Below are 23,346 nucleotides of genomic sequence, written 5' to 3'. Positions count from 1 at the left end.
CATTCTGCAAATGTACTGTTTACAAGGTTGGGGAAACCTGCAGTCAGCTGAAACTAAAGAAGTCACTTGGATGAGCGACAAAACGTTTCTCCCACTGAAAACGTCCAGATGAAAAGAATCGACTTTTTAGGATTTACTTACTTGGTTGATTGAGCGTGCATCAAGAAAAAGATAATAATGAAAACCAAAGGTACACTTGTAAAACTAATGGGAACCATCATTGAAAGTCAAGAAAGAATTAGGAATAAAATAAAATACTTTTTAATATAAAAAGTAGTCCAGTGAAATTAATAGAACCTAAAGGTTACTATAAAATAAGCAGAAATCATCCCTGTTTCTCAAAGGTTTTTTTTTTAGCATGCTGCATTTCACACCTCATAACTTCACATCTGAAATGCAAAATGTTCATTAACAATTACTAAAAGTTAAAAACACAAGGTCACAAATCTAATTCTACTTAAATGTCACTCACCAGCGTTGTCAGACTCCTGTGTTTATTTTTTCTGAAAAACAAAGAAACAAAAAATTCATCTTAGTGCCACTTTATATAATCTGCTTCAGGAACAAAGACTGTATATAAAACATAGCATAGCCACCAGGGTGTCACCCTTTGTGTGAGAAGGTAAACTACTATGAATTGTACAGGTACACAGAACAGACAGGGACACCTGCAAATTAGTGCTAAGTAACAGACCAATAAAATATGAGAATTTCACACATCAAAACTGAAGCACCAACATTTTGGATGGTGTGTATCACACAACAAACCACATAACCTGTCAGATAATCCATTAAAAGAGGTCCACATCTGTGATTCGGATTAGTGAGCTGGCAGATACCAGTTGTCAGTCAAATACACCACGTCCCTACATCCAGTATCAAGATCAGAGTGATCATGAAGAGGGAAACTATCGATAGGTGCCAAAACTGGTTTTTGTAACATGCTTTGTCCAAATGTCCAAATTTTAACCTGGGAGTCTCTGGGGATTGACTCGCTTTTGGGGCTAGCCTCAAGTGGCCACTAGAGGAACTGCAGTTTCTGGTAGGTTCAGGTCTAATTGTTCCTGCTTGTTCAGGAGCTACACAGCTAACCATCTGGAAAGCAATTCAGACAAGTGTGCTGACTTAAGGCTCACTAATTAGCATGATTTCCTTTCAGTTTTTATAAGCAGTTAATATAATAGAGCCCTATCTATTACTGGGATATAACCTTTTCCCAGGTGTAAATGAGCACCACCCTCTAAATACCACCTCATCTCTTAGAGAATTTAGCAGGTGGATGTCCTTTCCAGCCACTGTGTGGATTAACAGCACCAGGTGCAAAGTGCTGAATGTGAATGCAGTCCCGCTGAGGAGGCAGCTAGCTCGACAGAGATATCAATATGGACACCTGTGGGCCCTCCTGTTGTCATGACCACCAGCAACAGCTGCAGCAGAGTCACTCTATCGTCACCGGCGGCCGGCGGGGGAATCAGCACTTCCTAAACAAATTAGTCTGAGGAAAACTGCTGAGGCCCGAACCCTTTAATTACATCAACCCCAAACCAAATTATACGCAGACTCTGTAATAACTAATGCACATCAAACAAGCCCTCCTCCTCTTCCTCCTATCCCACTCCATCTTCTGTGTGGAACATTTATATCGAGGTGTTCATTCCCAGAGGAGAGACGCAGAGAAATGTCAAGACAAAGGAGACATGGCTTCTCCTCCCTCCCTGGCCTTTTCGCTTCTCGTTCTATCACTCTCTCCATTCTTTTCGCTCCCCTTCCTCATTCATTCTCTGTCTCCTTCTCCCTTTATCCTGTCATCTACATTGAGGGGAGCGTCTTTCGCTCCTTCGAGCTTTGGCTGTGTAAGCAGAGCTGGCGAGATGAGAAGAAGTGCTGTACTCTGAATAGTGAAGCACAATAGGCGAAGAGGTTTTGCAAGAAGAGAATTAAAATTCTGCCACCGGTGGAGCGAAATAAGATGCCACGTGTGTGTCTGTGGGGGGAGGGGTTTAAAATGAAATGAAATGTGTTTTTGATAGAAGAACTTCACTTTCTTGGAAAGAGAGCTTTCAAAAGTGAACAAACACAAGGTTTAGAGAGAATTTAGAAGAATAGAAAATGAGCTAAAGCAGACCAGACACATTTAAGTCCTTTTTCTCATTGTTCTTTTTTATACAGCTAAATAGGCAAGACAGAAAGGAGGGGGGAAAAAATCTTTCAGGCCACACTTCGTCCATGCTCTCATGGAGAGCACCAGCTACAAAAAGGCCATTCATAAAAAGGCAGGTAAATACCATCAATCAAAGGATGCATGCAAATTAAGGTCAATGAGCTCCTCGTAGAATGCAAACATCACACTGAGCTCTTACTACTGGGAGCAGAATAGTAATAAGTACATGTATAGTGTACACAAGAAAAACCCATTCACCAAGTGTAATAAGGTCTTTAAGGGATGTTAAGATAATAAAACATGTGGCACCTTCATAATAGTCTCAGGTGACTGCCCAACTTTAAAAACAGTACATCCTACTATAATGGTTAAGTGGACAGGTTGTTATGTAGCGCTTTTCTACTCTACCTGAGCACTCAAAGAACTTTGTACAACATGACACATTCACCCATTCATCCAAGCACTTTTTTCTAAGTTCTTTTTATCTAACATTTACAAACATTCAGCTTGGGGTTGATTTCTTGCCCAAGAATTATTGGCATGGAGACTGGAGGGAGATCGAACAAATAACCTTCCAATTAGTAGACGAGTTATTCTACTTCCATATATTCATATCATATCATCATCATTGTAGTATATGTATGTATGAATATTTGTCTGTCTGTACCTCATGTCCTCCTTAATTGGTGAGAAAACTTGCACAAACATCGTCGTAAATACAGAGATTGATAGTATTTTTCACTGTATCAATCTCTTATTTTATCTTCTCTTTTTAGGACAACTCTATAGAGTTGTTGTTTTTTGGTTTGTTTTTAATAGCTTATCCATTTCAATACTGGAGTTGTTGCTTGGCTGCTTTCAATGACAAGTCTCCCGACCACAAATAGTGTAAAGGTCTGTAAAGTGAAGCTACCAGGGGCCAATAGCTGTGGTTGCAAAAGGACTTCGGCCCTATAGATGTGAGAAAATGGTCCTCAACCCCTACGTCAGTAAACTCTTTCCTTATTAGTTCATGGTGTCACTCACCAGGATATACTCCTTATCTAATCACCTCTCATCAAAAAGTGCTAACATCCCTCTTTTTATACTACCTGTGATTCCACTGGAGGCCGTTTTTGGCTGGAATTCTAGTATTTTATTCATCTGTTGCTTAGCTAACTAGGAGATATGTACATGGCACGAGTGAAACTGCAAAACATGTTTAACTGATATGTGGTGTAGAGGTGTGGACATCCATATATTACACAGTCTGTTTTACACAATGCTGATTTAACCAATAAAAAAGACAAAGTAAAGCACCAAATTCTCTGTTTTAAGTATATTGCAACTTTGTTTCAACCAAGATTTTTCAATACTGTGCGATTATAACTTCACTGATTATGCTAACTTTGCAAACTCCACCTGTGTTATAAAGATTTGAACATTGACATTCTATCAGAGCAAGCAAGGCAGGAAGTGCTTGTGCAGTGGACTCTAAATAAATAGACCTAAATTAAGTGAAAGAAATCTTCTTTCATCTCAAACTGTATTCTGCCATAAAGCTTCTCTCATCCCTCATCCTCATTCTCACATTGCATCTATCCTTTAGATCACTGCCATTTTGTGATTGCAGTTGGATATTGTTTCTGGAAGCAAACTTGATTACAGAACTACTAAAATCTCATGGACTTGTCTGTCTCCATCTCCTATTAATAAAGCTTGATTGCACATGTGAATTGTGGATAAACCTCTGGTCTGATATGGGAGACTGTTGGAGATTAGCATGCTAGCTAAGCCACTGCTGGCTCTGCTTTCACTGCTCTCAGATCAGTTACCTTCTGTGCTTTGTGTGAAACAAAGCTAGCATTGGCAAGTAAACAACTGCTTTCATTTATCATTGTAACAAATGAGCATTCTCTCACTGACCACCTCGGCCAACTTTTATGACGTAACCAACTTAATAACTTGTTATAATTGTTTGATTAGCAGCTGTGAAACCACTTGGCTGGCCAAAATGTACAAAATTTAACTTAACATGGTTGGGGTTTTTTTCTTTTTAAATAAAGTTATCTGTGTTTCTGAGCTCTCGTTGCCTTTCTGTAAAAAGGTACCACATGCCTCTGAATTGGTTGTCACAAAAAGTTTCCAAAAATTATCTTTCTAGAAAGCTGGTTTTTACATGATTCCTTGTGTATATTTGCCATTCTGACTGATCCAAAGTAAATACATATATTAGCTGCCTGGGATGGCCATTTTGCTGACTGCATAAGAGGTCACCATCTGGGGATACTTCCAAGCAGAGGTGGTAAATGCAAAGTTAGCATGAGCCACAAGAGCCATTTAATGGGAACTACGTCATAGTGTTTATCTTGAAAACATTACAGCAACATGCAGGCACTAAGGCAATTAATTACTGAATTATACCATGCTGTTGCACAATGAATGCAATAAGCCCTCTGGGCTTTTTTCTCATTACCAGGTACACACTGTCCTACATGGGCGAAGCAGGGGAGGCTTTTAATAACATTTAGTATTCAGATTAAACCGTTGTACGCAGCCAAAGCTACGGCTTCCAGGGTTTTGGCTCCAAAGTAGGATCAATTTACAATCCAATTAATTCAAATTGTGTGGAAACATGCTCACAAGGAGGAAAACAATCGGCTGTCCCATTAAGGCAAAGACAAATGAGGGTTTGGAGCCGAAAGAGAAGAGACACCTGATGCGTTTGACATGCCTGCTTTCATTATTTGGTTTACTTCCAATACAACAGGCTTTTAAAATAATATATGCATAGTAGGAGTACTTTTTTTCCTTTTTGCCTAAAAGCCACTGATGGGCTCCAGTTGGATTTGATCTGGATTTGAAGTGCGCTTCAAACACAGTGTTCAATTTGTCTGTTAAAAAAATAATAATTTATTACAGCTCATCAAAGACTTGCAGCAAATAAACCATGATGTTTCCCAGAAAGCGCAAATGATACACATCTCTCACAGCAGCAAGAGCAACACTGTCTGAATGCTTAAAAGCTGTACAAAAAAAAAAAAAAAAAAGACTACAATATAGATCCACTGCCTTCAAAGCAGCTGGTCAATCTTTAGCCACTCTTTCCTGCTCTTTAAATGACTTGTCATCCTGTCTTTCAAACCTACTGTTGAGCCACGCACAGCTGCAGATCACCAGCATGACCTTTAGAAAGATTCAGGGAAATTCATTAACGAGCCTTTGATTAAGTCATTTCACGCTGGCAGAGTTTTTCCTTGTTGGGAACCTAAATAAATAATATACCACTTCCAGCTGATGTGTCCTTATTAAGTTGAAAATAACACCAACATAGATAACTTAATCAGTGATTTGTGAGCAGATCATCTTAAACTGGTTTCTTGAACATGACAATGAGTTCACTGTTCTCAAATGGCCTCCACAGTTACCAGATCTCAATCCAACAGAGCACCTTTGGAATGTGGTGCAATGGAAGATCTTCATCATGCTTGGCTGTGTGATACAATCAAGCAAGATGCACCTAATGAGGTGGTGGTGAGTGTATATAGGTTTACAAAACAGAAAATCATCTTTGAAGAAAAAAAAAAAAAAAAAAAAAAAACACAGGCAAAACCTACAAGCATAGCTTAATTCATATGTTAAAAAAAAACAAAAAAAAAAACAAACAACAACAACAACATGCAACTTTCCATTATTTTTTTACCAATAGCCCAGGGCTGTTCGATATAACAATATATATCGGATGACGATATAAAAACATCTATCGTTTCATATTACGCTATTGTTTGTTTCATGGTGTCGCAAAGTAAACTGTTTACAGCTATATTTTTTCATCGCTTTGACGGTCACTGTAGTAGCTATGTCAATTTCTTAAAGTTCCCCCTTTCTCTTATATTTAAAATAACCACACTACGGACGAAAAAACAACTGTTTTTACGCTTTGTGGTTAGCAACAATGATGGTAAACCCAGGGTGTGGCTCAGCCGTCCGCTTATTTACTTTCCACATAAACCTTTCACAATAAAGCTGAAGATCCTGTTGAGATCCTGTTGAGACAGAAAGACCAGTCAAAACAAATCGAGGACCTTATTCCTAAAGGAGGGGCTATGTATATGTCTTATATTGGTATATGGGATTTTGGTCATATCGCACAGCCCTACAATAGCCACCAAAACCCTTAAAAGGACCTTTTCTACCACCTTAAGGAGTCAACGTTAAAGACTTACATAAATGCATACTTGTCTATTTAACTCAGATAAATTGATTGTGATCTTAACATGTTCATAAAAATGGACATATTCTGTACACATTTGCAAAAATCTTTGAATCAAAACAACGCTGTGGGATTTTGCTTTTAATAAATTAAAACCTGCATATTTAAATGTTTAAAACAAGAAAAATATAACATCTTGACCCACAGCCACACTAATCTCTATGTGTATGTGTGTTTAAAGTGTGTGCATCAAAAGGGTCATTTCATGCTGCTCCACATGCAACCATCAACCTCCCCATCGGCAAGGTGCTGGGCAAAGCCTCGCCACCCACCATGGTGATCCACAGCCACTGAGACGTCTAATGTAGCAGAAGGGAAGGCGGCTGGGCCCAGTTTGTCATTCTGTTTGAGCGCTGACTCAGACTTAAAAAACAGGTAGAGCAAAAAAAAAAAAAAAAAAAAAAAAAGGAAAAGAGGGATTAAAGTCATTGTAGCGCTTCCTGGCAGCAGTAAAGACACATTAGAGGCCAGGAAGATGATTTTTGTGAGATGGAGTAATGGAGGATGGAGGAATGCTGCTGCAGACTCCCTGGTTTTCACTGCTTTGTTAGTCGTCTTCTGGGGAGCATGTGTGAAATTCTCATAAATGTTCCCTTCCTGTGGTGGACTGCATAAAAAGCAGTACATAATATCAGCATATATGACAGACTAGTCTATTAATACCAAAACCAATCACATGTGTGACATCTAATCTCAGGAATGACTCCTTTCTGGGTGAAAATGAAAGAAAAGAAATGAAAGTTATTCATTTGACCATCCTCTCCACCTCCAACCCCTCCACCCATGGCTTGTTTTATGTCCAACAATGATCCGAGGAATGGCTGCCAAGCATATAAATCTGGCTACGAGGACAGGTTCGCTGGCAGAGCTGAACAGAGTGAGCGCTGGGGAATCCAAAGACAGTACATCTTTATTACCGTTAAATAGCTGCAGCACAGAAAGACCTGACTCAAAATGTGGAGCAGTGGACTAATGATGAAGGATGGAAGGGAAGACTGACTGGCATCATCTGGCACAAAGCTCAGTCACTCATACATGGTGGATTTAAAAAATAAAAAAGTTTTTTAAAAAAACTCCCATGAACACAAATTTTAACATGAAATCTTATTTTATCCCAATATCACACATCACTTGGCAAATCCAGCTGTAAAGCGTCAATCTGAACATGTTTGATAGATCTGACTGAGAAACCAAGGACACCAGACACTCATAGGCTGGCAGCTTGTCTGTAACATGGCAAAGCACATCCCGCTTTAAACAGTGAACACCACGTTGCTTTGGCGTTTACTGAGGCCAGGGATCAGTGGAGCCCAAGGACCATTTTTCCCAAGATTTCTGTAAACCAAAATAACCTTTTGCAGTGGCTGTACCTGCTAGTCATTAGAAAGAAAGCAGATTTATGGCTCTTCTGGATTGCCCTAACCTTTTAGACCCAGAAGATACATCAAATAGTTACAATACAATAAAATCACATGTGTGATTGTACAATACAAATGTCTAACTTGCCAGAAAAAACTGAATAATTTCACATCAAACACACAAAGGCGTCTTTACATGCACCCCAATCTAATTAATGATCTGTATGAACCACCTGTCTTGATCAGACAGAAATTTCCTTCCGAACGAGTGTGATCAGGTCAGAAACTTCCAACTGGTATGTTTACATTAAGCTTTTTTTTGGTAAGGCTTTTGATCTGGTTACTTGTTTCCATGTAAACATGGCTGCTGTTTGTTTTAAAGCTCGCTAGTCAGCTAAGCCGATTAAATATTGCTACCCTCGGTAGATGGAAGCCCAAATACTAGTCAGCTAGATATTCATATTTAATGGATGTTTTACACCAGTAAACTGTTACTTCTAAGTTTTTATAATGCCGCTGACCACTAACAGAGGCATATCCAACAGAAACGAGCTCCCCTCCGTCTTTCTGTAAGAGGAAATTGAAAGAGTTGGAAAATAAACATAGCAGAAGCATGAACCAGCGCGGATCTGCAGTACTAAAATGATGGAATCAGATTTTTACTGATATTTAAACACTCAGTTGGAACAATGTCTATGTGGAGCAATTCTGCACAGGGAAAGAAAGCTGATCCTAGCACTGCTAACGTTAGCCACACTCTGCAAACTGATCTAGGACATTGTGTTTGCAATGCCAACTACAGCAGAAAGTGCAACACATTTTAGCAACATGATCTGATTATTAAAGAATGTGACTGATGGTTTCAAAAGGCTCAGAAAAATAAACAATATTTGTACAGTCAATCTTTCATCCAGTAGCTGAGCTCAATTTTAGCCATTTCTTGTAGATTAGTTGACTTGTCGATTTTTTTCTCCTGTTTTCATGGGCAGTAAAATACCTGCTGTTGTCTAGTAGTCTTTTTTTAACTTTTTTAACTTTGATGTCCAAACTACTTTCTTACAACACTGTCACCACTTTCTCTGCTTGGAAATGGGGTTGTGTCAGTGTATAAATGGTATGAAAAGTGTATGCAGATTATAGAAATCTGTTGGTTAAAGAGCAAAATAGGCCAGTGTAGACCTGTTGGGCTATTTTTTTTCTCCACAATACACAATATATATATCATGATATGTTCAAATAACCTCCAAAAATAAATGTTATTCTCAACCATATAATGCCTAAAATTACATTGGCATCCTCATTCAAATCCAAAATTCAATATATTTTCCTACTTTGAATAAAAAAAAAATCAAAATGAGTTTAAATGTTTTATTTTAACCATTTTTTAACCATCAGCTGCACACAGAGGTTTTTCTCAAATTACAATATTGTCACAGTGCGTCTCTTTGTGTGGTCAACACTAGACATTTAACAAAAAAAATGTTTAAAGCAACAAAAAAGTACATCAAGTAAGAATTTAAGAGACAAAATAGAATAATTCAAAATAAAAACGTTTAACATTTTCTTTGATGATGACATGCGGAGTTTAAAGCATTCTTCATTTTGCAGCGGATGACTTTTCAGGTGGTAGAATAAATTCATGGTACTCCTACCTTTAACAAAAATAGTTTTATGGCATGTCTTGAAAATTATTACATTTTGTTCAACATTCTTCTTGTGAAATCCAAACCACTGTCAGATCATTGATCCAGTGCTGTTTCTCTTTGGAACTAGCTTATCTGACTCCTCTTCAGTTAGTCTCATTCCCTCGCTCATCTGAAACTACTGCTGTCGCCATATTTTTCCCCCTATCTGGTAAACACGCATGCTCAGCGCAGTGTGGCAGGCAGAACATTTTCTGATTAGGCGGGGGGGATTAGTGATGCATGTGGGACGGGACAAAAAAAAAAAAAAAAAAAAAAAAAAAAACACCTCAATGAATTACATGCAGTCCCAAATACATCTAGTAGATACGATATATTGCCCAACCCTAGGCCAGTGTGCACATTTAATAAATTCAATGGTAATTTTGCATATGCACTTTTTTTTTTTTTTGCAAGATTTCGATGCACAAGGTCTCCAGAAATAGGGACATTCTCTCATAGTTTGTCTTACATCAGTTGCCTTTGTATTCATTATGCCCAATTTTACCCTTTCTTATGAAATAATCTGAATTAATGCCAAAAATCACTTTTAAACTGTGCCAACCACCTCTATATTTTTAAGTTAATCTATAGCATTTTGTCTATTAACATTTCTTAAGCCTTACGTTGGTAAGCTTGCTGCAAACAGAGTGAAACATTTAGCATACAGGCTTGACAACATGCCTACAAATCAACATTACAGCTTTTAGAGAGCAGCAGGATACAAGGGTTTCTAAAGTTAGGAAGATCCGTGCATTTATGCATTCTGATGAACGAGGACATCGAGGGCAAAATCACTCAGGAGCTAACATTAAACAAGACTGTGAAGGTTACTTTCCTTCACACTAGACAGGTGAGCTGTCACATGAAGTCACAGTTTATCAGCATCAGTCTTATCCTTTGTTACGGACCATCCTACTGAGCTTCATCACAGCTCTCGAGACATTTTTATTTTACTAAATTCAAACCTGGTTATTAAAGTCAAATATTTTGTAGGTTTATTATGAATATTTTCTCAGCTTCACAGACACAGCAGGTTATTACTCTGCAGGCTCGTCACCATAGCATTAACTTTGAAGTAACTTCCAAAATATGGTACCAGGTATCCTAGTAACAAGGAATGGTTCAAAGCTATGTAACCCAGGACCAAAGAGTTGGGCTGATGGACTTGGAGCTATGCCTCAAGCATAATTAAAAATCAAATGCACACCCCTGCTGGTCATCTACCTTTTATGTGCCCTTCTTCTAAACTTTCCGTTATCACTGATCTTATCTTCCTCCTCCCTTTTGCACCATCAAGCTGTATGCCTTTTGGGGTTTTGTCCTACGTACAAAAAAGAAAGGAGGGAAAAAAATAAAAACTCAATCACGACAGGAGTGCGTTGTGACTCCTCTACCCTACAGACACAAAACAGCATGCAGCCATTTCCACAGAACGTCCCCCAAAAAGCTCCAAAAGGTTCAAAAGGAGAGGTCACCCTGAAAAAAATAAAGCACATTTTAACAAAGACCTCCCCCTCCCAGGATAACAACAACATTAACAACTCACCTCCCGGGCCTCAGTTTGCCAGAACCTGGCACAGAATATGAAAAAAAAAAAAAAAATACACAGAACAACTGCAGAAGCCTAATTTTTAGCTTCTGTTATGGCTTTCTAATTCAGTCCCCTGATCAAATAAGATGTGTGTGCAAAGAGATAAGGATACAGAGAAAAAATAAATATTAAACAAACAGAGGGTTTATCTTTTTAGAGCATCTGTAACATCATTTAAGGCACCATATGCTGCTGCTGTTTATATTTCTTCTCTCATGATGCTTTCATGAAGAGCAGCTGTCACAGATTGTGTCACATCCCCGTAATGAATAATGAAGGCATGTGCGAGGCGTCAAATCGAGGCAGACGGCCCCAGATGTTGGAATAAAAGAAAAGTGGGTCAGGTGTCTAGCTGATGCTGAGCACACGGCTGCGTGGCGAGCAAGCCGAGGCTTCAGCCCAACCGGAGAACGGATGGTTAAAATCTGTGAAGCTTTAAATAAAAATGAAAAACAGGTCACATGACAAGCAGTGGTTACACCTGAGCCGAGCAGGGCATAAACTCGCGAGTCCTTTGGTTGCAGTTCATTAAAAGGTCAAAAGGTGAGGCGTAGAGTCACGTCGCCTGAACTGCCCAATGAACGACTCCCAGGGGCGTCTTGCCAGCTCTGTCGATACATCACTCGCTGCACAGTGGAGAGTTGTGCGCTCCAGATTTTTCACAGCTCAACAATGCTTCACAGCCTCATACATCTCCAATAAAAACTTTCCATCAATCCTCCAACGTCTGCCTCAGACATTGAAATCCCAACCCCGACGCCAGCCGATGCCATCTCATCATGCAAATCCCAGCATTTAGGACATACGTCTTTCACCGTAAATCGACCATCTACAGTCCAGCTCATCAATCATATCTGGATCATTTCACAAATCGTACAACACACCCTTGTTTTATTAAAGCTCCTCAATTCAGTCCATTAACAATTACCACCGCAAAGTGAGCTTTGCACACTTAAAAACTTAATTATGCATTTATTAACACCTTATTGACATCAGTTCAACCCTTGCGATGGTATCTTGCTTTTAGCCCTTAGCTCTTTTTTTTAGCACTACAATGACTGCTCTGCAGAGAACATGTGGATACATCGCATTTAAATGCAAAAGAGCAAAAAGGAGAAAACAACTACAAAAAAAAAAGTTCTGCATTTTTTGCTGCTGTTACTTTGAAATGGATGACATCTAGTTTGAATAAAATTCAACAGCGGTACACAAAACTCATGGGCTGGTATGTACCTCAATAATATGAAAGGAAGTGCAGAAAAATACTGTGTGGTCTAATATTATGTGTACTGGCCGTAAATCTTGTGTGAGACCACGTACTCTACATCAGAGGTCTCAAACTCCAGTCCTCGAGGGCTGTGTCCTAAACATTTCCATGTGTCCTTGTTGCAACACACCTGAATAAAATTAATAGGTCATTAGCAAGACTATAGAACCTGATTGCATGCTTAAGTGGCAACCCCTAACTGTACTCAAGTAAATTTAAGGGGGAGGACTAGAGTTTGAGGCCCCAGCTGTACATAAAAGATGGATGTAGTGACATCACACATGGTGATGTCACCGTTAGCAGGCAAGGTTTCGCTGTGAAGCCTGAAACTGCCTCCATCACTATCATTTGACCAAGAAACTGAGGAAAACTAGTAAAGATTTGCTGAGTTGATCAAACTACAAGACTGAAGAGTCATATTACTATAGATGTCTTTTTGGAATATGAAGTTGCATCCATCTTTTATATGGTTTTCACTAAAGCGACACTATTGACCTAAAAATAACTGAAGTTCGTGTGCAGAATTATAGACCATATTTTGAATCAGCCCTTGGATTTCTGATTGTTATGCAAAGAATCCTTTTTGGAAGTATCCCTAATAGTGTCTAATTAAAGTGCATTTACAATAATCACCTAAAACATTTAAACCTAAAGATTTTGGCATGGTTTAGGTTTCACTACAGTTCAGGCCTGTTAAGGCATGGGTGAGATATCTCTGCTTATCTGCAACATGAATGCCAGCAGTTGATTGCATTATAACCAAATAATCAGTAGGTAATAGGTCATCTGGGCCTGACCCATCTGTCAAATCAGTGAGAAGAACCCCAGCTTGACTGTTTCTCAGCTGATTAGCAACCCCGACTACCAAAGTTTGTGACATGCACCGCCACCCACATTATATATAAATGAAGCATTCGCTGCATAATTTCTCGAATAAGCATCTCAAATGCTCACTAGCTCGCTACCTGGGTAAACAGAGAAAGGGCAGCAGACATGAATATTTTACTCAGTTACTGCCTGACACTGTGGCTAAATCACTGTGGGAGACCAACTTATTAAAAAAGCATGGCTGAGTAGGTGGACCTGCCCCAGGAACTACAAGGGGGGGTATTCAAATAGTGAACAAGCACTATAAAAAAATCACTTTCTGTGGTCACAATATGGCAGCTCCGTAGAAAAAGTCAGCCCAATCGTCAACTCAGTCGACACAGTTTAGTCGTCCAGCGCTTGCCTGATCAAGCCGTATGGGTCAGCGGACCACCATTACACGAACACGAGTGCCAAATTATCTCTTCTCTAATAATTATCTAAACAGCTTAGCTCTCCTTGGCTAACACAATAGAGAAAGCTGATGATGACTTTATTAATTATGGGCACCCTGCACTTGTCTTAATGGATATATTGTTATCCATTTAACACTTGAGTCAACAACTCCACAATTCATTCTTAGTGACAGTAAGCTGCACTTGAATGCTTTACCTCTCACCATCTTTCTTTCCAACACGTTCTCACTCCCAAAGCGTAACATTTTACGCTAGGTGACGTTTTCGGGTACCCAACACGTTCCAAAATGACGACATCGGAAAAAGGAGAACACATGAGAACCGTTTGGACTCAATCTACACATGTTCGTTTATTTTCTTCAAATCGCTTTGGAAAACACTATTTTACATCATTTAACGTCTGGTTAACGTTAGGAATAAGGTTATGGTTAGGGATAAGGTTACGGCTGGAACGTCTATTACCACGGGACCGTCATTCCACTGGAATTCAGCCATAACAATGCGGAAGGTCACCTTTCACGTTCCTCAGGAACGCCACGGGACATGACAAAACGTCGCTATGCTACGCCCCGAGAGTGACAACGGGCTCTTCTTTCACTTTCAAAGAATAAGCACAATGTTCATTTCTTTTCTGTTGTAGAAAAAATGTATTGTTTTTTTTTTTTTAAAGCTTCTACATGGATGGATAATACAGCAGTATGATATGTAGTAGACCCTTTGTTCAAAGAATTCAATGTTGTTTTAAAAAGAAACATCATCAGAAAAAGGTCAAGTACAAGGCCTAGACTTACAATATGTGAAAAAGCAGACAAAGTCCCGGTTAAGATTTTTGCACAGTGCTGTACCTGTCACACTCTTCACCTTACCAACAGCAACAATAGCATAAGTTATGGTCTCCAGCTCAGGTTTGTACAGGCTCAAATCTCAACAAGCGAGATTTTGATATCAGATACTTTGTACACATATTTTTCCTTGCTAGAGTCCAAGACGGAAGTCTACACCACATTCGAGCTGATCAGATGGTGAAATAGCGTCAGCACAACATTTGTTTTGTTGACTAAATGTAAAGAACCATCAGCCATCAAACTGCATTTCATACACTGAACTTAATGTTCACAATGGCACGCGCATTACATATAAACTGCAGAATCCACAGATCCCGTTCAGTCCATCTTCTGTCAGTGTCAGAGAGAAACCACAGCTGCACATCCAACTTTTCTTCTTCTCATCGGCTTAATGGATTGTGAAGGCAAGGTAAATGATTCTCCTTGACAACACATGATGCATTAGCCTGCGCAATTCGTCACCATTTACAATGCATCCCGCGAATGGAAATAACTGCATCCATCATTGGCAGAGACACCCACCAAACAACAGGAACACCGGGACAGAGTGTGATTGAATCAAATTGGATCCTTTTCAGGAATCCGTGGCCACAGGTACACAGCACTCCTCCGAAGGGGAAAAAAAAAAAAAAAAAGCATTAAATGGTGTCATTAAGGATGGATGTACGAGTCTCTATGCATGCATGCAAGTCATTTTAGATTACAGCAGCTAAACAAATCGACTGTCAGGCCACGGGAAGGAGAAACACGGCGGTATCAGCTCACAAGCCTGGTGCAAGCAATCAAATCCTTGATATCAGGAAAGTAAAAACGATAACGGCATTAAAACATACTGATGTGTGCAATTCTCTGAAAGCGTCTCAATTTGTGGCGCTCTAACAATGTCACTTACTTCTCTCATCTTCCCTCTACTGCCACGCGCCAGCTCATCATTTCTCTCCTCTTTCCTTTTTCTTTTATGGCAAATTAAATTTACCCAAGCAGTGCACCATTCACCATCTCCTCATGCTATTCACTGTTTTTTTTATAACTTGCAGATATGGAAACCTTCCCTCATTACACAAGGTCAACACTGGCACCCCACCGAGTGTCGGGAAGCTCTCAAAAAGAGCTTGAAATTGATTCATCACCGGCGGCTCTCTCAGAGGGCATGGTGTGATGAACTTTATGAGTAGAAACGCACAGATGCAGAGTGATTGAGAGCTCGTCCTGAACAGTCAGAGGTAACGGCAGGAGATGAAAACATACAGTAATCTAATATTTAAGCATTACATGAAGGTAATGTAGATCATGGGGTCAAATTTGACCCCATGGGTTCTCCAGGGTTAAAGTTCTCCCTAAACGCTTGTTTGGTACTCAAATCCACATTAAATGAAGCTAATTTGTGGCAGGGGTTTATTTCCCTCTTCTTGTTATGCAAATGTCTCCTGAAAACACCTAATCTTGTTCAGCTTTTTTAATAATAACACAAACATACAAATGCTTTTTCAGTCATTACATTAATAACATGAAGACGCAGAATGTGCAGTGTGAAAAAGGTCTTTATACAACAATAGCAGCTCATATTTTCCAGTGGAAAATCACATTCAGGGGCCAAAACATGGATTTCATCATTGTGCCTTTGTAACTTTAATAAAATGTCATAAAACTTCACTCTGTTTTTGCGCTTTATGTTTAGATTGTTAATGGAGATGGTAAAATTAAGCAGGTTTACAGAGACAAGATGTGATGCACACATGTTCACAAGTGGGGAAGGAAGGCGACTGATGTATCAGAAGAATACAAACCGACTGCCGTCTCAACCTGTAGCTGGTGGCATTTTTCCGTTTGCTGTCTCTTTTTTTATCTACCAGATTGGGACACCTGTCAATACTTCCCAGACACGTCATATTTATTATAGCTTGGGAACTTAAAGTTAGTCAACATCATGTGGTTAGCAGTCATATGACTCCAAAATACTGAACAGGAAACCAGTTACTCAGCAAACTTTGTTTGCTATACTTAAATGTTTGCATCATGGCTGCTGCTATGTGGGTTTTTGGGAGCTAGAAGTGCCCATATTTGGACAAGAGGAGCACTAAGTTATCAGTAAACACAGCCAACCTGCATTTATAAACTTATAGTTGTAACACAGAGACGCGGATCAGTATGATATAAATAAAATACTAGAAATTCACTCGCTAAAATGGAACCACAAACTTACTGGATGTTCTCTACCTCACAGTGAGCCATAGCAGTTTTCAGAAAATTATATTACAACTCTTAAAAACACTCCATCAGCCAAACACACTGGTTGGCTACAGCTGCCCATGCCCTAAATCAAAGCATCAATCACATTAATTTTTAAGCTTTAACCACTTTCGTATAAATGGGAGTCTACTGGGATTGACTCAAGTGGCCACTAAGGGAACTACAGTTTTTTGCACTTACATAACGACTGCTTTTTCTTTTTTTTTCTTCTTAAGGCCCAGAGTTTGCAGACTAACTGTACCACACAGCAAACTATATTACTGGTTACATAATTGCAATAAAAACACTTCAAACGAGAGAACACAACAAACATGCTTGATATTCTTACGAACACAGCATCAAGTAGCCCAGATGTTGCAGCTTCTCTGCAATAAATCCTTTGAATGAAAACTAAAAATACATATCAAATGCAAAGTTAGCAAAGTTAGGACAGCCGAGAGGCGATGATAGTGAGGGAGAATATGCCAATAGTCATGCATCCACCAAATCAACAGCTTTGGGGCACAACCAGAGAGCATCTCGTCCTTGCCAGGCACCCCATCATTTGGTAAGTTATCACAGAATCTGCAACGCTCCAACTTAACACTGCAGTCAGTCTGTCGCTCGCCCACACTGGCTCATCGCTGGCAAATCACAACTCAGCCCAGACACCGCCACCCCTCCCCCCGCCCTCACCCCTCACCATGCTGGTTCTTTGCAGCCCCCTGAGGCTAAACACAGTCATCTCTGTTAATACTGAATGTTAAACAGCTGCAGTAAAGTGCTGTATGGAAGAGAGCCAGCAGTCTCCTGGGCTGCTGTGTGAAATTATGTCCCCGACTTCAGGTAGCTCCGAAGTAAACAAAATGTCCTTTTCATGGCTCTCGCGTGTGTCTCAACAAGCGTTTCAGTGTTTTCTGCCACTTCCTGTTTTGGTTTGCTGGGCCCATGCTAGATCCAACCACTTCCTCCTCTCAGAGTTATCTTTACACAGAGAGAAACTCATGCTGCAGATAAGGATTGTGAAACTATTAACACACAGAAGCAGCCAAAAATTGAAGCACAAGCCTTGATGTACTTCTCCTCAGAAACAAGTGAAAATAAAGCTTGCAGGAGAACAGTCTTCACTTCTATGAAAGGCAGAGCAGCAGAAATCAGGCAACTCAACACAGAGCTCAGGCAGCATAAAGGAAACAAAAGGAAAGAACTCAATCAATATGGTAAAACTCCTGACACAAATTACCCACCATCCCGTAAAGGCCGCCTTCTCCCAACAGATGGGAACCAATTAGCCACCTGACTCCCAGAAAACACTTGGGCAGCCTTGTGGAGCCAAGATGCAAATGAAGCAGAGGGAAAGGTGGAAGCGGACCTGCCAACGTCCTGGGAGAGGAGAAATTAATGGAGGAGACAGCGGAAGTGCGCTTTTGGAAAATGGAAAGAGAAAAAAAGAGAGAAATGATGTATGGAGGGAGCACAGAGAGCTGGACTGAAGATCCCCAGAGAGCTAACAGAAACAAGGGGGGAAAAATATCTGGTGATGGAGGATGTTTATTAATATTGCATTAGCATCAGGTTGATATATCAAATGCCTCAATTTTGACCTACCTGTCATATTTAACCAACTCAAATGTGTCAAACTAAAGGATCTTTGCAAACTCCAACTCTGGCTCACCAATCAGTGTAGGTGCAGAGAAAAAATGCAAAGTCAGTTTGTGGTTAATGCGTGTTAAAATTTACACGAGAAGGCAGGGCTGCATGGCACCTGTGAGCTATACAGGATCAAAGATCAGTTGTTATGCTCACGCCTTTGCTCATGGTTTGATGCGTAGGCAATTTGTTGAATTTTTGTGAATGCACACCTCTTCAACTGTTTGTTAATGCAAATGTCTAATCAACCAATCACGTGGCAGCAATTCAATGCATTTAAGCATGGTCAAAATGACCTGTCGAAGAGCAAATTGAGCAGCAGAATTGGGAAGAAAACTGATATATGTGACTTTGAATGTTGCATGGTTCTTGGTCTGAGTTTTTCAGAGTCTGCTGATGTACAGGGATGTTCACACAAAACCATCTCTAGAGTTTACAGAGACCGATTTGAAAAAGAGAAAATATCCAGTGAGTGACAGTTCATTGGATGAAAATACCTTACTCATGCTAGAGCTCTGAATATAATAGAAAGCAATGGTAACTCAAATAACACCTCATTATGACCACAGGCACATATTTTCTAGGCACACTCTGGACTCCGCACAAGCTGAGCATCATGATAATAAAGCATAATGAGTTCACTGTATGACGACCCTCACTTGACCTCCACGGTCACCCGACCTCAATCCAAAAGAGCATCTTTGGGATGTGGTGGAATGGGAATATCACATCACGGATGTGTAGCAACTGTGTGGCGCTAGTCTATCAAATATGGATAAAAAACCTGTGAGGAATCTTTCAGTGAGCATTGGTAAATCTATGCCGTAAAGAATTCTGAAGTCAAAAACCCAGTACCAGCAAGGTGTTACAAAAACCTTAACCTGCAGGGTTGAAAATAATCTTCCCGTTTCAACTGACACTGAATGAATGTGCAACATTTTATGATGTTAAATATCAAACGTCTACCCAAGAGCAGAGAAAGAGACAAGCAGTTGGAATAAGATGCCAGGACGAGTTAGGCTCTCCAGAGGACAGTCTGAAAGCTGTGCATGTTTCTAAGGATCCTTGCCTCAGCAAACTTAAAGGCAGTGTTTACCTTCATTCCCTCTGACTGCTCGCAGAAGGCAGGCAGCTGCTGGATGAAGCCAAGTAAATATTGGTAAGTGTTGGTGATATAAGGCGACATATTCCCCCAGAGATTTAGTCACACTGGTGCTGAAGTCTGCGACTCTGCATAATCTGGACTTCTAACAAGGACTGCATGGAAATGCAGGGCAGAGATGTTACACTGTTCCCCTGAAAGTCTGTTAAAATTGCTGTGATTTGTTACTAAAAAGAAAGTTGGCTTAAAAGGGGGATGCGACAAGGACCAGAGGAAGACAACTATAGATTCATTTCAACTGTGTACGTGAAAAGCCACTCTGTGAGAAACAAGGTTGAAAATGCACGGCTGTAAATGAGCAGAACAAGTCATCTTTAAGGCTTTCCTTTAGTCCAAATTAGTATACGTAAAACCTATCCATATACTTTTGATCACCTAGTATGACCACATATCCGGAGGAGAAAAAAAAACCCAAAACACTGTATTCACTACAGAGATCCCATTCCATTTGCATTACTTCCTAAGATTTATGAGATTTTCACTCTGTGTGTTTATTTCTCACATACAAAGCACTATAAAATTTTGCACGTCTGGTTCCTTGAATTAAGTGATACACTAAAATTGCAGCTCCAGACTTTTGTTCTTTTTCACTTTGCCTAAAACAAAGACCGCAATGTCTCTGTGAAATACCTCAGCAGCTTTTAAATTACTGCAAGCCCAAATCTGTGAGAGGAGAACATGTACATTTTTTTTTGGTTTGTTTTTGTTTGGTTTGTTTGACCAAGCTTGTCAAATCCATCACATTTCAAGTACAGAGTACAATCAGATTTGTTTTGACTCTCACTGCCAAACTTTCTTTTCAGGCAGGTTGACGGGTTACCACAACTCTTCCCAGTAAACAAGCAACTTATGAATACATGTGGCTTTTGTTTGGAGGAACAACTTCTAATTAGATGGTGTTGACAAAGAAGAAACAAAACTGCAGCAATATAAACCTACCTAAGCTAGTTTGAGCCAATGAATGACAACTGTGTAACTTGGGGAGATATTTTGTCTTTTAATAATATAAGTGTAAGGTTGTAGCAGGATGACTGCACTGAATGAACTCCTAAAGTTAAACATTTCTCCTGCTGCACTCAGTCTGATATTCTGTTTTTTCTGTACCATGTCTACTTGTTTGCACTTCTTTCTGCAACATCTCCTGATGAGTCACCAATGCCGAACCCTGTTCATTTAAACTGCATTTGATAAACACTGTTAATTCATTTCAATTAATGTCATTAACATTAAATCCTGCCAGTTTGGCAGGTATAACCAGGCAAAAGGTCCTGGACCTAGCTGCACCAGCTGTTTAATAAGCCTGAATTAAGAGAACTTTTGCACACAAAATTAAACCACTCTAACTATTTGTTATGTAGAAACTGCCAGGTAAAAATGTACTTAACTGAATCAATCAATGCTAGCTGTTATCTACTAAACGTGAACCAACCCAATAACCTACCAAAACTACTGTTAGTTCATTAATATTTAATCGGGTTAGCGTTAGCTAACTCAACAACCTAAAATTAGCTAACACGTGGCCTATTTAGAGTAGCTAATAAAACTTATATATATATATATATAACCTGTATAGCAAACCACTGAAAAAGCTAACATTTAAGTGCTAATATGTGAACTTAGGTTAGCAACTTGCTATTATAGTAACTAATATGTAACTTGTTTGGAGTGAGCCAACTCAACCATCTGATAAATCTAATGCTAGCTTGCAAACATAAGACTCATTTAAAAGTGTGCTAACTCAACCAACTGACATGTGTCACAAGCTAATAGTGATAAGAATAGTAAGCAACACTGCAAACAGACCTGGAGCACTGGTTTGTTGAGTCATGTTTTCAAAGCTTTTTTGCATTCATCCTAGCAATTTGAAACCAGATTGACGAGTGCAGGACAGGGAACAGTACGCTCACTGACCTGTCAATGACAAAGTAACCCTCTTCTTAAGCATGCCCTCTGTTCTTCTCCTTTTTTACTCTAATTTGTGACCAAGAATTACAAAATAATCATCATATCATATTAAATAATACGTAAATCCCATAAAGGAAAGTGGTTAGTCAGGCTCAAGAGGCCTGGATTAGAAACCAGAGGAGTCACACCCTGCTGGTTATTAGACAATGCAGGTTCTTTTCACATCTTTTTTTAATCTAACTTTATATAAAAGGCTACAGTTCACTGTCAACCCTGTGGCCCTTTGAAATGGACCCTTCACTGCCTTACTATGGTGTTCAAACTTCTTGGTATTTTTCAAATAATTAAATTTAGCAGCCAAATTCTCACATTTGGAAGAGCTGACAGACTGTCGCCTGCTGAAAGTGTCTGACACACTGATTACACTGAATTGCGTGTATAATTTTTTTTTTAATTTTTTTGGTTAAAAAAAGGGGGGGAGGACAGGTTATAAAGCAGTAAAAGTTTAATTATTTGCGCAACAGGGAAATAAAACTGTGATAACAGTTCCAAATAATTAAGCTAAAGCCCAAAATTAGGCAGGAGCGCAAACATCCTAAACGCTGTATGAAGTCTGGCAGCTGAAAAAATAAATAAATGACAATTTCATATACAAGATTAAGACTGGGTTAGATCAAAGTTTACATTTAGATTAGTGGTAATCAGCGTGCACAGTTTCATGAAATGACCCTGTGTCTTCTTGCTGAAAAGGCACAACAAGCGCTGCGTAAAGCACAACATGGATGGCCTGTGGCACAGCTGGGGCGCTTCACTTATTGTAGGTTGTTAAAAACCATTTACAGAATAACATTCAGGCAGTGTTTGAGGACATCAGCGTTTAAACATGAATGCTCACAATCTCAGTAAACACAGCGGGCAGATCAAGCTGAGCAGACCCAATTACCAAAGTGCATACTGGTAAGGGCAGTTTGATGAAGGCGCAGGGATCCTGATAACAACACAAAGGAAGTGAGATAAAGAAAAAAGAGGAAGATAAATCCGCTCGTACAGGAACTTCTTGTGCTTTTGCAAAAGTGCACACTGCTAAAATACTTATTTTCCTAAAATAAGTACCTAAATAAAGTCACTATCATGCATTCCGTGTTGCGCGAATCACCGAGCACAAAGCGCACGCAAAAGTGAGCAGACAAAGCCAAACAACGGGGATGCTGCTCCTACCTTTGCACGACAAAACAAAGCAATCCTCTCCCTCATAATAACTTGTTTCTTCCGTGTTTCGAACCCCTTAGACCAGGCTTTACTCACCAAATCACCATTTTAAGAGATAAGAGGAAGAGAGACACGGCGCTTACCTTTTGTTAGTTCCTCTGTCTGCCTGATGTATGACGGCGGATGTCTGCTCTCCACCGCTCCTCTGTACATTTAAGCAGGGCACCACCAGCAGCAGCAGCAGCAGAAGAGGTGGTTGCGAAATTGTTGGTACGCGCTTCGGCTTGTTTAGTGGGTGGCGTGGCTCTCCACTGTTTTCATCCCGTGTTTCCAACCAGCCCTCCCACTCCTTGCACTCACGCTGTACTCGCTCAGCCTCCTTCTCAAAGCGGATACGCCCTCTCACTGTCAGGGGAAGACAAAATAATGTGTATAAATAAATACATCACAGGCTGCAGGTATCAGAGTAAAACAGGCTGCGCTGCGATGTGATGCGAGTCCTGCTGCACTCCCGAGCTCCTCTGGGGCTCTAACTGCTCTGCAAAAGGCATGTACGGTTTTAAAGTGGAAACAGATGCCCGGAGGAGGAGGAGGGGTACAGTCTGTCCTTTTTGACAAATGCCATTCAGAAAAGCTGGGGCATGTCTACACCCCACGCAACCACCCCCCAGCTCCTTTCATGCTTTATTATATTAATTAATCCGAACCCTAGATACACAAAAGCCCACGATGTTTGACCCAGTTTCACC

The 23,346-nt window shown here is 39.9% G+C and overlaps 1 protein-coding gene across 3 annotated transcripts in view; it reads right to left on the bottom strand.

Annotated features, from left to right (window-relative positions):
• rnf152 (ring finger protein 152) overlaps nt 1-23,108 on the bottom strand; it is a 57,980-nt gene extending 34,872 nt beyond the window's left edge. For 2 of the 3 annotated variants that reach the window (XM_063483923.1, XM_063483925.1), the window contains exons 1-2: nt 22,741-23,108; nt 473-503 (exon numbers count right to left, since the gene is read on the bottom strand). The gene's annotated coding sequence lies outside the window, so the exon portion shown is untranslated. The remainder of the gene's footprint in view (nt 1-472; nt 504-22,740) is intronic. The other variant, XM_063483924.1, reaches the window with a different exon arrangement.
• Nucleotides 23,109-23,346: the final 238 nt, after the last annotated feature.

Source organism: Pelmatolapia mariae, linkage group LG9 (genome assembly GCF_036321145.2).
Source record: "Pelmatolapia mariae isolate MD_Pm_ZW linkage group LG9, Pm_UMD_F_2, whole genome shotgun sequence".
Taxonomy (NCBI): domain Eukaryota; kingdom Metazoa; phylum Chordata; class Actinopteri; order Cichliformes; family Cichlidae; genus Pelmatolapia; species Pelmatolapia mariae.
The sequence above is the reverse complement of the archived record's forward strand: the minus strand, read 5'-3'. Positions and strand labels throughout refer to the sequence as shown.